General features: G+C 42.2%; 1 protein-coding gene across 3 annotated transcripts in view; it reads right to left on the reverse strand.

Moving 5' to 3' along the window:
• The window catches only part of PIK3AP1 (phosphoinositide-3-kinase adaptor protein 1), a 153,385-nt gene that overhangs the window by 123,581 nt on the left and 15,270 nt on the right, over window positions 1-14,534 (reverse strand). The window lies entirely within an intron of this gene.

The following is a 14,534-nucleotide window of genomic DNA, read 5'->3' on the forward strand; positions in this document are numbered from 1 at the left end:
TTAATCCAGTACAAAACAGGGTGCGATTCAAGCAAGTCCCAAAATGTCAGATAAGCCCATTTACTACATTTATCTGACAGGCGAAGGATCTTTATCGGGCACACTAATGGATCTTACCACTCGCTGTCTATTGATTAATTAATTGGCTTTTTATATTCTTGTACTAGATCCAAAACATTGCAAAGCGTCAGTAAAATCACCTCTAGAATGTATAATTTCCACAGATATAAAGAAATTAGGATAATACTTACAAATCCATCATATGATCAGAATAGATTTTTATCCACTAGGGGTACACAATATAGATTTATACTGAATGAATGCTATTTCCCACATTTTTATGGGGAGTCCAGTGCTGGCATTATGATAGATGGTGCCCTGCGCAACACATTCTGCTGGCATGGCCCCCAGCTAGTCCATGTATAGACAACCATACTGTTAGATCATGTCTGAACATACTGCTGCAACCCCTGCCCTGGTCGCTAGGCGGCACCACACTCATTTTGCAGTCACTGCAGGACGTCAGTAGCATGTGGCAGTTTAGCTCTTATTTTATTGAGATTAGTTGTTCCTTTCCTGTCAACCTGTGTTCTGCTGTAGTGAGCTGGTATGTAATGAGCTCTCTGCTGGCAGCCATGGACGGAGCTCCTTTACCCAGCGGACAGTCTCCGGCTGACAGTTATTGAGTTCAACTAAGACCTGTTCACGTCGATCCCTCGCTCCTGTTTGCTATTTTGTATATCCTGTTTTCTGACCTCGTCTTGTATTTTGACCACCAACTTGTTTCATGATTTTGTCCCTGATGTGACCTCGTGCCTCCAGCGTGCTCTACTGGTCAGCTGTTGACTCCATGGACCCTGCCTAGGGGTCCCTGTGTAAGTCCAGATCCCTGTACAGAGGTTCACTGGTGAAGCCAATGCAACCCCTGGGATCTGGTAAGCAGAGTAGCCCTATTAACAGCTGCCAAGCTTCCATGAACAGTGCACCTATAACACATACCAGGACTTGCAGGGAGAATCAGGAACAAGGCACTAGAATTGTGGGAAGAAAGTGAGTCAATATACATTTTTTTTTCTAATTTTAGCTTTATTGGTGGCAGTGGGAAGTTCTTCATTGATTTTGAAAACCCCTTTAAAAGTTGTACAAGGCAAAACCTACTACATTGGACTTCTCTTTGTGAATATGACTAAATAGAACCAAAACGTAAAAAACGTAAAAAAGTGGGTGACATTTTACTAACCTAGAAGTGGCAAAACTATGGTGCAGATTCCACAAAAATTAGTTTTACATGTTTTGTGCCATAGCTACTATGTATTTTAGCCATTTTTGTGCTTCTCTTGATGAGGGGACATGGATTTGTGAGAAAGGGGGAATGGCTTGAGATGCAACCCCATGTGGCAAATTAGCCAAATAAGTGGTGTAAACTTGGACTAGACAGTCTAAGGGCGTAGTCAGACAACACTATAAATCGGTTTGAGATCAGACCGCAAAGTAACGAGTGGCCGACGGCTCTCCCAACCCGACAGCTTCATGTATTTCTATGACGCTGTCACATTCCGGCCAGTCCGTGCACTACGGTCCCATCTCGGACTTATTTATCCGGACGTGTGAATGCACTCTAACAGTGCACCCAGTATAAACCACTGTGCTAATCTTCACGCATTTTAAGAAAGTCTAGTCTAATCTGAAAATTAGTCAGTTTGAATAAACCCGGCACGGTAACGCATATTAAGCAAAAGCAAAGAAAGTATTATGGTGATATCACCCGCAGCACAGCATGCTACACAACTTCACTTCTGCGCTCCATTTTTATGCAACACGTGTCACATGCTTCTAAGCACGTGCAGTGGAGAAAGTTTGCACTCAACATTCCTGCAACATCATAGCCAATCACTGGCAACATAATGTACAACCTTATTGGATAATGCTAAATAAGAATACATTGCTTAGCGCGGTTTTTATGTTAAAATTTTACGGGTTAGTGGTATAATTTCTTGTTTCGTTTTTTTTTTTCTCTTATTGTCTCATTATTGAATTTCAACATTTTTATTGCCAATTTTTAAACATAATACCAACTATTAAAATACATTTGTGGTAGGAAGATATAACACTGCATCACTATAATACATAAGGTTGGTAATCCATCAAACAGAAATAAAAGAGATAAAAAGAAATAAAATATTAGCATTTTATAACTATAAATCCACCCTACGCTGTGGTTATCACCAAGGGGTACAGGGCTTTCTTATATTGAATTAGCTTTCGTTTTAGGCGCCTTTGTAATTAGCACTTCAGAGGACAGTTCTAGGAGTAATATTGCTTTTATCATGACGAAGGTGACTTGGCCCAGCTTACGATCAGGCGGGTCTAGGTTCTGGCATACACACATGCTTGTATTTAAAGAGGTTTTCCACCACATAACAAACTTTCAGCAAGAAATTTTCTATTGACAGAAGCGGATGAGAATCTAGCTGGCATGTGACCGCAAGTATGCACTGTTAGCATTTGGCAAGCTGCAGTGCTTCCTAAAAGTTTGCCCTGGAAAGGAAAATCCCTTTAAGGTGTTTCTTCTGTAAATGTTATTCTGAAAAGCAAAAGCAGAATTAATCAGAGGGAAATAAGAAAACTTTTACTCATTGAAAAACTTTCTTTTCTGCTGAGATCCTGAGGTCCAGTCCAAATTTTATAAAAAGAAAAATATATCTATATTAATAATACATATACATACTAAATATTTAGTGAAATAACATGAAAGAACTGTGTGTCTATATATATATATATATCTATATATATTTGTGGTAGGACGACTCGCTCGGCCACTTCCGGAAGTAGACTCAGGAACCCGGGTTTTCTTTGCAGGCTTTATTAATAGCATAAAGCTCTGCACTCCCGTAAAATAAATACAGCCTTACTTGGCTAAACAACAAAACAAAAGATAAACTATAGCACAGTCCATATATGTGTGTGCGGGTCGCACACACACGTTATGTCCAGCCTTCAGCTCCCTCCTGAGCTATGGCTGTCCAGTCTGGAGACCTTGCCTCTCCAAACACAACTCAAAAAAAAAAAACAGGACTGAACATTTAAACGATGCTCAGCCACACCCTGAGGTGGAGGTATGGGGAATGACGTCCCTCCCATCCCTATGTCATTCCCCTAAAACCACGCCCTTTAAGTGAGTTAACCCACCAGCATATAACATGCTGGTAGAAAGTCCACTGGTTTCAGTTCACACAGGCTAGCAACCTGTGAGACACATACCTCCCCTCATATATCATACCAGTGACTCTGTCACAATATAGACAGATAGATAGATAGATAGATAGATAGATAGATAGATAGATAGATAGATAGATAGACAGACATACAGTTGTGACAGAGTCACTGGTGTGATATACGAGAGGAGGTGTGTCACTCAGGATGCTCTCCTGTGTGAACTGAAACCTACTAAATTTCTGCCAGCATGTTATATGCTGAGGGTTAACTCTCTTAAAGGGTGTGGTTTTATGGGAATGGCATAGAGGGTGGGAGGCCATTCCCCTACCTCTCCTCAGGGTGTGGCTGAGCAGGGTTAAATACTCAGTCAGTAGTTTGCTCTGGGTAGTGTGTGGTCTGGAGAGTGAAGTCTCCAGGCTGTGTTTGGGTGAGACCAGAGAGCAACAGTGGAGGACTGGTGTTTGCCCAGACTTTACTGTGCTACCCGGAGCGGGCAGAGCCTTGCTTGCTATTGGACTCTGTTATACCTTATGTTTCGTTTTCCCGTTAACCCCAAAAGGGCCTGTTTATTTTTATGGGAAACTGCTGGAGTTTATGCCACAGAATATACCAGTTAACTAAACCATATAAAATAAAATAAACCAAGTCAACTCGAACCATGTGTCCCGTGTCTGCCTCTGGAGAGCCGAGCAAGTCGCTTTACCACAGTATATATATATATATATATATATATATATATATATATATATATATACATATACAGGGTGGTCCAAAAGTAGGTGGACAGAAAATAATAACATTTATCTTGATTTATATATAAAATTATATTTACTAACACAAGCATAACATTGACAATTAAATTTTATTCTGAACAATAATACAAAAGCCTTTCAATTTTATCAACGCAGGTGCTCAAACTGTTTTCCATTACAATTTGCACAGCTTTGAAGTCTGCCTCTTACGCTTCGACAAACTTTTTTGCACAAGTCTCTTTGGGTATTAATTTCTTGAAATGCATCTCTTATGTAATTTTTCAAATCACTGACACTTTTTGGTTTTCGACTATAAACTTTGTCCTTGAGTACTCCCCAAAAGAAAAAATCCATTGGGGTCAAGTCCGGTGAACGTGCCGACCAATCAAGTGGGCCTCTTCGGCCAATCCATTTATTAGGAAATGTTTCATCAAGATACTCGCGGACTACTCTTGAATAATGTGGAGGGGCCCCATCTTGTTGGAAATAAAGGTCATTTGAATTAGGCTGTTGCTGTAACTGGGGAACAACTTGATTCATTAGAAATTCGAGATACTTATCTCCTGTGACTGTTCCATCAAAAAATATTGGTCCTAAAACACCAAAACTTGAAATACCACCCCAAACATTGACACCAGGCTCATTTAGTTGTTGCTCTAATGTTAAATGCATGTTCTCATTATACCAGTAAATACAATTATGTCTGTTAATATGGCCGGAGAATTTGAAAGAAGCTTCATCACTCCACATAATGTTATCTAAAATTACTGGATTTTCTTCAATTTCGTTAAGCATAATCTCACTAAATTGCAGCCGCCTGTCTGGATCATCCTCCAATAAACCATGAATAAGCTTTCCACCCAATAGATTTCAAGATTCGCATGATAGAAGCTCGTGAAATTCCCAATTCCAAAGAGGCTCTTCTGGTGGACTTTTTTGGACTCTGAACAAATGTTTCAGCAACAAGTTGTTTATTATCTTCTGTACAGACTGTTTTGGGTCGACCAGTTTTTGGAGCATTAAGGATTGAGGCAGTGGCATTTAATTTGTCACGAATGCGGTAAATGGTTTGTCTCTTAGGGGCTTGAGTACCAAATATTTCAACCCAATTTCCTCTAACGGTTTCAGTATTTAGAGATTTCCAATACTCTTTTAAAATCCATTTTCTTTGATCTGTATTTAAATTATTTGCCATTATGTGTTATCTGAATTATCTGAAAAGAAAACAGATTTGGGGGAGATCTATCTGTGAAAACTAGATCTGTGAAACTGGCTCAGTAGCCCTTAGCAACCAATCAGATTCCACCTTTCATTTTCCAAAGAGTCTGTGAGGAATGAAAAGTGGAATCTGATTGGTTGCTGAAGGCAACTGAGCCAGTTTCAGTTTACACCATGTTTGATAAATATCCCCCTTCATAACCTTATTACACTTTCTGCCCACCTACTTTTGGACCACACTGTATATATATATATATATATATATATATATATATATTTATATATATATATATATATATACATATACACACACTGTAGCCCAAATTCATCCAAGATTTTAAAAATGCTACATTTTTGCACAATGCGAGGCTGGGCAAGAATTTTGCGGCTTTTTGCTTTTTTAAAGCCATTGTTGCCCAGTTTGGGCAGGAGAGGTGCATGATGACCCATGCTCATTAAATTCATGATGAGCGGTGGTGTACCTTACACGACAAATCTTACTTCAGTCCCACTTCAGGCCACTTTGCGCCTTGCCTGGGACTCTGTCCAACATCAAGACTGGAATGAAGAACGCCGATCTTTATGCATCAGGACCTGTATGTGTATGTGTGTATTTGCTAGTCTAACCTCAGCTAAAATTAATGTGCAGCGCTCTAAGGAAGGAACCAAAAATTCAGCAAGTTCACCACTCTTTCACCTTGTTATTTTTAAGTTTGAGAAAAAAGGATATCAGAGTGAAAAGGTTTTACCACGTTACTAATTTTGGGACCTAAGAGTTAGTATAACATGAGTTGTATTGTTCTGAAGAACGTTTAGGATATCTTGAATCTGTAAAGTCTACAAGCTCTATTATTTGGGCTTGACCAGTTTATTCTAGATAATGTATAATGTTGGAGGGGCTGCAAATGGTCACATTGGTCCCTCACATTACATTGGTCTAAGATTACATTATTTTCAACATGGTATGTCTTTCCTGGGCCAATGTAAATTGAAACGTCCTCGATTTAATAAAAGAATTAAAAAAATCAGAACGGGCAAAAACACTGATAAAACATCTGTATTAGTGAAGATCATGCACCGATTGGCACCACTCTATAGTACAGCGCCGTTTTACATGTTCTGTATTGCTCTTAACCTGTGCCATAATAAGCTGCTCCTTTGGACACACAATGAGAGTTGCTCCATTTTATTATTCTGATGCACTGTGTGTACCGTCACCAACATAAAAAGTGATTTACAGTTTCCTGTAGTTTTCTGTCCATTTATCTTTCATTTTAGCATTTTTCTTAGGTGGCTTTGGAAACTAATTCTCATGATAAAATATTTTCATTTCACAATGATTGATTTAGAATGAATTAATTTTGTAACTTGAGGAACCCCTGTGTATGAATTCAGAACTAAAAGATCATATCTTATCAACATGTTATCTCTGGCAGACGGCATGTACACGTTAACTTGCTGGAGGTAGTAGTGTGGTCTAACATATGGCTGTTATTAATCATGTACCACTTGGTGGTGATTGCATGTAGAACAGGATGCAATGAGGGTGGGTAGCTATGTTTGATAAATCTTGTGACTATGTCAACATTTAGGCTACGTTCCCACAACGAGTTTTTGTTAAGTTTTTGAAGCTGAATATTTTCGTTGCGTCAAAAACGCAGCGACTTAGAGTTCCTGCAAAGTGGATGGGATTTATAGAAATCTCCTGCCCACTGGGCTTTTTTTACGCAGAGAAAACGGACCTGCGGTGCGTGTTTCATATCGGCAGCATGTCCATTTTTCTTGCTGGTACACTGAGTCTTGTGTGATGCTCGTTTCACGATAATCTTGCAGTCTAAACAGGCTGCCGATTACCCGACGAATGAGAAAAGCACTCGTTCATCAGGTGGAATGATCTGGTCAATTATTATAAACAAGCGTTACCTAGAACACGTTTTCTGATAATAGGAAAGTTTAAATAGCCTGCCGATCATCCGACAAACAATCTACACACTCGTTCGTCAGGCGAAATTATTTTTAAGCTTGTTTAAAAATCATTGTTCCTGACAGCAAACGGTCCTGTGTAAACCCACCCTTTACAGTAGTTTGTGCTTTATATATATATTATTGCCTAAGTTACCTTGCTGAACCTAAAACTTTTTTTCTAAGTAAAAGAATGCTAAAACAAAATAGATAAAAAATGAAACAAACGCCTAGACACAAAGTGTAATGATCTATGAAGAATAACCAGCTTTACTTCCTTGTTTAGTCAAGCTAAAGATAACTCATTGCTGTTTTTTTAGAGCATATAAGGATTATAAATGGATATCAATAAAGATCCCATGAAAAACGTTATTGGTCAAGTATGCAACATTTTGTTTTATGCCTGGAATAGGGCACATTAACTGTTGGAAGATCTCATCTATTTTTTTAGCAAAGTGAACAAAAATGGAAAGAGGAGTTTTTAGCTTAAAATATGTATTTCATTATGTATTTTATATAAAAAGCTGGCATTAATGGCAAAAAATATAAGACTTCAAAACCAATCATAGATGACAATGCAGGTGCATATCACTTTATAACATGGGTGTAATTGTAAGGAATAATGATCATGACATCTATAAAATATGTATTAATAGTATATGTGCCAAATTGACATGTATACGACATGAATAGTATTACCCATAATGCAATGCAACATGCACAGCCCCACGGAACATGCTCCCAAAGTCTATGGGACTCTGCATGTTGCACTGTATTATGGATGAGACAAGTGGTCCTCAATCTTAAAGTATCGTATGTCTTTCTCTGAAACGCTGCAGTGTTTCAGAGTTAGGCCAAGGCCCCACTATCAGTATTTGGTCAGTATTCGGTCAGTATTTTTTCTCAGGAGTGAGAGCCAAAATCAGGAGAGGAACAATCAGAGAAAAGGTATAATAGAAACAAGTCACCAATTCTGCATTTATCACCCACTCCTGGTTTTGTCTCCCACTCCTGAGAAAAAATACTGACCAAATACTGATAGTGGGGCAGTGGCCTAAAACATACCTTGGTGAGATTGTACAGCCAGTGCCCGATACATGCAGTCCACGGATTGGGCAGTATGTATCAGCATTCAGGTTCACTTTAAGAGTAAAAACAAGACATGGCATATAGATGGCTGCTCTTTGGCGAAATGAAAAGTCTCTGGGGCCCCTGCATGTGGCTTCATAGGTGTTTGAGTCTGCAGACACAATTGTGCACTAGTCACATCAATAGTGAATATTCAAGTTCGAGGCAAAACCACACGACTGACCAATCCACGTAAGGTGCATTTACACTGGCCGACTGCAGTCATTAATCTACTGCCTATCGGCTACATGCCAGCTGATCGATGGTCGTTTAATAGCCTGTTTAGACTGGCCGACGGCACTTCCATGCACTCTAACAACTATTACCACAATTCAGTTATGTTGTAAGGGTGTGACAGAGGCTGTACAATGTAATGTATTGTGATCAATGTATAATGTTATTCATGTATAGTGTATAGGGAACCAATAGGATATAGTTTAGTTTTTAGTTAGTAATAGATAGGAACATTAGGCAGATAGGCAGTGGCGGGCCTATTAGTGTATAAGACATAAAGCATAGCATAGGACTTAGGGATTAAGATAGAAAGGGGGAAGATTTAGTTGGGGGCACCATAGATATAGAAGGTTTAGTGACCGCAGTAGGGTAGTAAAGGGGAAGGTTAGCCCAGCAACTGAAGAAGAGTTGGTGATTGGTCCTCTCAAAAGGGGGAGGAGATTGGGCCAGAGAAGAGCAACGTTTTTTCTTTTTTCAGTCCGTCAGTCAGTCGGAGATGTAGTTGTTGGTTGTAACGTTGAGTTATGCGCAGGAGGGATAACTGAGAGGAGTGGAGAAGTTCAGGGCCAGTGGATTGAAGGTCGACAGTGATGCAGCAAGAGGCAGAGAAAGAGAGAAGCAGCACTATGGAAAAAGGTGCGGTAAACTGCAAGGAAACTTCCCTAAACGTCCGGGGTCTATGGCCCAGAGAAGGCATGGAGGAGCCAGCCTTACTTACTTCCTAAGAAGGGGAAACGGACGGGGATGTCCCTATAGGAAGCAGAACCAGGTTCTGGAAAGCTGCGGTACCGGGTGGATCATACCTGGGGAACAAAGAGTAAGGGGTTAAAGGGGCATTGAAGAAAGCTGAAACTGTGTCTGCTGTACCCCAATGTGCTGTATCTGAGACCAAAACTGAACGTTTTAAGTAAAGTTGAACTGTTAAATAAGGATCAAGAGACTGTGCTTGATTGTTTGTCTGCAGCTGAGGTCGGAGACCAGCAGCAGATGGGACCTTCAACAGAAAACGTAAGTGTTATCTACTACACACAGCCCACACGAAAAACAGGACTTTATTTTTTATTTGTGGGGTGCCAGAGTGTGGGAGGAGAACAGCTACCCCTTGCCATGACTACCACCCTGTGCCCCTTAGAATGTGTGCAAAGAATATTGTTGATCTTGGCAGCATATCATCTTTTTACACAGGACGATGTGCTGTCAAGGACAATCACTCAAGAAACCTTTAAAATCCTTTCCACCCACAAAAGAGTGTTTTGCTCGTTCGTGGGAAGATTGGCAACATTTTTAGACAGGCCGATAATCTTGAATAAGTGCTCATAGGAAAGCTTGTTCCTGATTATCAGTCTAAATGCTATTTAAAGGGAATCTGATGTCACAATTCCTCCTATCAGTGTAATGAGTGGCAGCTTAGCCGTCCAATCTGGGGCAGGGGCGTGTTGGGCTGTCAGTATAGTGATAGACAACTCAGCCATCCAATCTCAGGCTTGGGTGTGCTGATCTGTCAGTGTGGTAAGTGACAGTCTAGTTGCCCAATCAGGGCCAGGTTATGCTGGGTTTCCTACAGGTGTCTCCTGTTCGCAATGATTCCCAGGCTATTCATCTGGCTGTCTGCCTCTTATCTCTGCCAGTTGTAGGTCTGCTCAAGTGGTGTGTGTTTGCTCGGTGCTTTGAGTTCTAGTATTTTGATCTTTGTTGCTCGATCTTGGATTTGCCTTTGACCATCCGTTTGCCTAGCATCTTGGTCTTGATCCGCTACCCTCTTGGAATTCTGATTCCGGGATGTGACCTGACTATGCCTTTGCCTCCCTCCTCTGTTTATGATGTACCCTCCTGGCTTTTACCTTCAGACTCTGTGACTTCCCCAGTTCATGGTGCATCCGTAAGTAGTGACTAGCGTCACACCTGACATCAGAAGTTGGCATTTAAAGCTGACCCCAGGATCCTGTTGTCACTGTACTGGCAATAATAATATGGTTTTAAATTTTGATTTAGTTCAGATGTTGTTTTATATAAAAGGGGCTTACATATATAAGAATTTGTTGTATCAAGTCTACAGGACCTTACCGCTGCCGTTGACAGTCCCAGAGTCATCCAGCATTTGAACTAATCGTGCCATACCCTGGGGTCGGCTTTATATGGAAAATTTGATGTCTGGTTCCCTTTAAGTCATATCTTTGGTATATTTGTCCTTTTTTAATATACTTGTCTCTTTTAATACAGAATGCGGCTCAATACCCTTGTCATATCTGGAAGTCACTGACAAGCTGTAATAGGTTAGAGCCATTGATTTTGCAGCAAATTCCACTGACTATACAGCATCTGCTGTGAGAAAGTCCTACAAATAGTCAAACACAGAGGTGCACAAGCAATAAAAATGGAATGCTCGCGAAGAGGAAAATACTTTAACACAGAAACCTAAAGATTATTATTTTACGCATATGTAGCGCCCCGAGGGTTCGGCCGCTACAGGGGTATTGCACCTCAGACCAGAGGTGTAATATTCCACTCCCAGGTAAGGATGGAGTATGGACCAGGGCTCAGTTAGCTGCATGCAGCACACACACCCCATTTCCCAGGGACAGCTCAACGGTGCTCCCACTAGACAGAAGTGCAGGCACGACCGACCATGTCCCTGCTGGAGTGGGGAGGGAGGGGTGGAACACCCAGTGCTGTAGGGGCAGATAGGGGGCGGTTCCTGAGCGTAGGTAGGAGCCCATTGGTTGCTGGTCACCTGGGCTCATGGTCAGAGGGAGGTATAAAAGGTGGGCACCGTCTTAGATCTAGGTTCTGTCCAGAGAGGAGAAGACAGGGAGTAGAGGCTCTGTAGGAGCCCTACTCCAGAAGGGCCTAGTGAGAGGCCGAGGAGGAGGTGAAGGGGAGCTGAGATTTTGGCTCATCTCAGCTCCAAGAGAAAGGAACAGAAAGGAACAGAAACAGAAAGGAACTGCAAAGGAGAAGAGACAGAGAAACAGAAGGGCTCAGGAACAAGAAGGTGGAAGGGACCCTAAGAACCCACGAGAATCCAGGGTGAAGGGTCAGGCAGATTAAGGGTACCGGATCCCAAGTTGGTGGAGGAGAAACTACCCTCAGCCAAAGACCGGTCGTCGTGATCATATATTGGTGCGACACCTCATCAAACCTGCTAGGAAGGCACCATATAGGACAGCGGAGGACGGGGCCCACGTTTAACCGCACAGGTCCGCGGCAGCTGGACAAAAGTGGGTCACTGGTGAGGCAGGCCAGAGAAAGGATAAAAGGGGGTCCTGTGCCATGCTCCAGAACTGCCTGGGAGTTGACCGAGCCCCGCACCTGGTGGACGCAGCACGGCTCGGGTGGTCACTGCCGACGGAAGTGACCTGGAGTACCTGAACTGTGAGTAAAGACCCTGGACTGTAATTTGTCGTCTGTGTGCTCATTCGCGCCTCCAGCACTATTAGCACCGGGACTCTCACTACCATCACTCCCACCATCCACTACACTGCCCTGGGGCTGCACTCTTCCCGTGGGGAGTCACATCACCTCAGCTGCACCCATCATCAGCCCCAGCGGACTGCCTTGCAGCGGCGGTTCCTAATAACCGCAATCCACGGGTGGCGTAGTCGGACATTATCTGAAGCGCATAGCAGACTACCATTGGTCTGACCACCCTGAGCCGCGGGACCGGGCCGCCACTACTACTCCCAGCGTCTCCCTATTGCCCGGTTCAGCGTGCCCCACGGCCCAGGGGGCGAGTCACATACACCGGAAATGGCTCATAAATCTTATCCTTCACATTCATGACGTGAATGAATGACCGAAAACAGGGAACTTTAGCTCCAGTGATTTGTGTAATCCATAGTATGTAAATGAGAATGGTGAAACTAAAAACTGAAATTTCAGCAGGGGAAAGCCCTGCATGAATCTTTCTCCGGGGACCTTATATTCCAGCTAAATAGAAAGTATGCTTGTTATAATAGCTCAGCATCAAATATATAAAGTGTAAACCAAGACCGATACTTTACTGAAGCAGGAGGACAATGTATGAAGTGAAGAATGGCAGCCATGTAGAATGATGTAAAGAGGGGGTAGAATAAATACCTGAAATGTTACCTTCAAGTTAGAATATTAGTACGTATAGGGGTTGTATCCTTTCAGAAAATCTTCATCCCTGGCTGCTATTTCTTGCAAAATAGCAAACCATTCTTTACTTTGCATCCTCGGGTCCAGTGCTGCGTCCCCCCTGCTGCGTCCCCACTGCTGCGTCCCCACCGCTGCGTCCCCACCGTTGCTCCCCATGTCCAGTATTGGCAACGGCGCTGATGTTGACAGTATGGCAACCAATCACTAAATTCAGCGGCTCTGAGGGAACCATTCTTTCTACATGGGCAGAGTCGTTGAGCTGCCACGCTGTCAAGGTGACGAGACTTCAGCGCTGCAGTCAATACAGGACACCGGAAGCAGCGGTGGAGACTCAATGCTAGATATAGGAGTGTGAATAATGAGAGGTTTGTTATTTTATTAGGAAATGTTTTATTTAGCCAGAGATGAAAATTTTCTGAAAGTGGACAACTCGTTTAACTTAAACACCGAGGTACACCATTGCTTCTAGATCATACATGTCAAACTCTGGCCAAATAAGGATGGTTTTATTTGGCTCGCGACACCAGAACCACCACCCCTATGTGGGCCCATTATTCTGTATAGAGGAATATGTGGGGACCATTATTCTGTATGGAGGACTATGTGGGGCCTATTATTCTGTATGGAGACCTATGTGGGGCCCATTATTCTGTATGGAGGACTATGTGGAGCCATTATTCTGTATGGAGGACTATGTGGGGACCATTATACTGTATACTGGTTGACCCGCGACTTTGTCCAAGTTTTTCATTTCGGCGTTCCGTGTGTGTGTTTGAGTTTGACATCCCTGTTCTAGATGTATAGTTAGCCACAGAGATCAAAATAAAAATTTTTTATGGTCTTATCAACTATGCGTTGTGGTATCAGAAAGTGGCCTACTGTTTAAAGGGAACTTGTCATGTCTAAAAATGCTATTTACATACAGATAATGGGTTATTCTAAAGAGAAATGGCAGTAAAATCCTGCCTGTCTGCCTTACTGGAGCAGCAGCTACAGGAATAAAATGAACTTATATCCTCTGTGCAGCCGTTCGCTTCCAACCATTTGTTCGGTGTATGGAGCTGCTATAGTCAATGCTCACTGCACTGTTTGCGCACTGTAATCACTTCCACGCACATTGATTGACCGCCTGCTCTGCACACTCATGCTGCAGAGCAGACTGTCAATCAAGGCAGTAACTGTAATCAATCAAGTCAATCAATCAGTCAATCAAGTGACTGTAAACGCTGCCGGGAGAAAATTAACTTTATTACCCCTGCAGCGTTCTGGTTTCAGTCATGGAGGCGGAGCCGTTGCTGGTTCAGTCACCACTCTCTGTCTACTGCTAAATCATGATAGTGTGTGGTGCCCACACTGTCACGATTCCCTGGTATTCCTGGTGCAAACAAGTGGTCATGTGACCACATGTATGTGATTTGCATACTTGCGGTCACATGCTGACTAGTTTCATCACTCTTCTCTCAATTCACTTCTATTGAGAGAAGCTGAAAGTGTCTAGTTGGAACATGACCGCAAGTATGCAAATCGCATACATGTGGTCACATGACCACTCGCTCGCAATGGAGAGTGAAAAAAACTGAAATAGAAAAAACAACAAAAAAGTTTTATTCCACTCTGCTGTCACTAATACATTGTGTGTACAGTTTAACATGAAACATTTGGTTAAAGGTTCTCTTTAAAGGGAATTTGTCAGCAGATTTTTGCTATGTAATCTGAGAACAGCAAGAGGTAGGGGCTGAGACACAGATTTCAGCGATATGTCACTTATTAGGCTGCGTGCTGTTGTTTCCATACAATTAAGGTTTTATTGCCAGGAGATTATAACTGCCAGGACAGGTGCTCCTGTGAGCCCTGGCCTGACTCCGCCCCCTCCTATGATAAGCAGATCACAGTCAATAGACAATG

This window comes from Phyllobates terribilis, unplaced genomic scaffold (assembly GCF_046119375.1).
Source record: "Phyllobates terribilis strain yellow unplaced genomic scaffold, ASM4611937v1 Scaffold_5__5_contigs__length_657084704, whole genome shotgun sequence".
NCBI lineage: Eukaryota > Metazoa > Chordata > Amphibia > Anura > Dendrobatidae > Phyllobates > Phyllobates terribilis.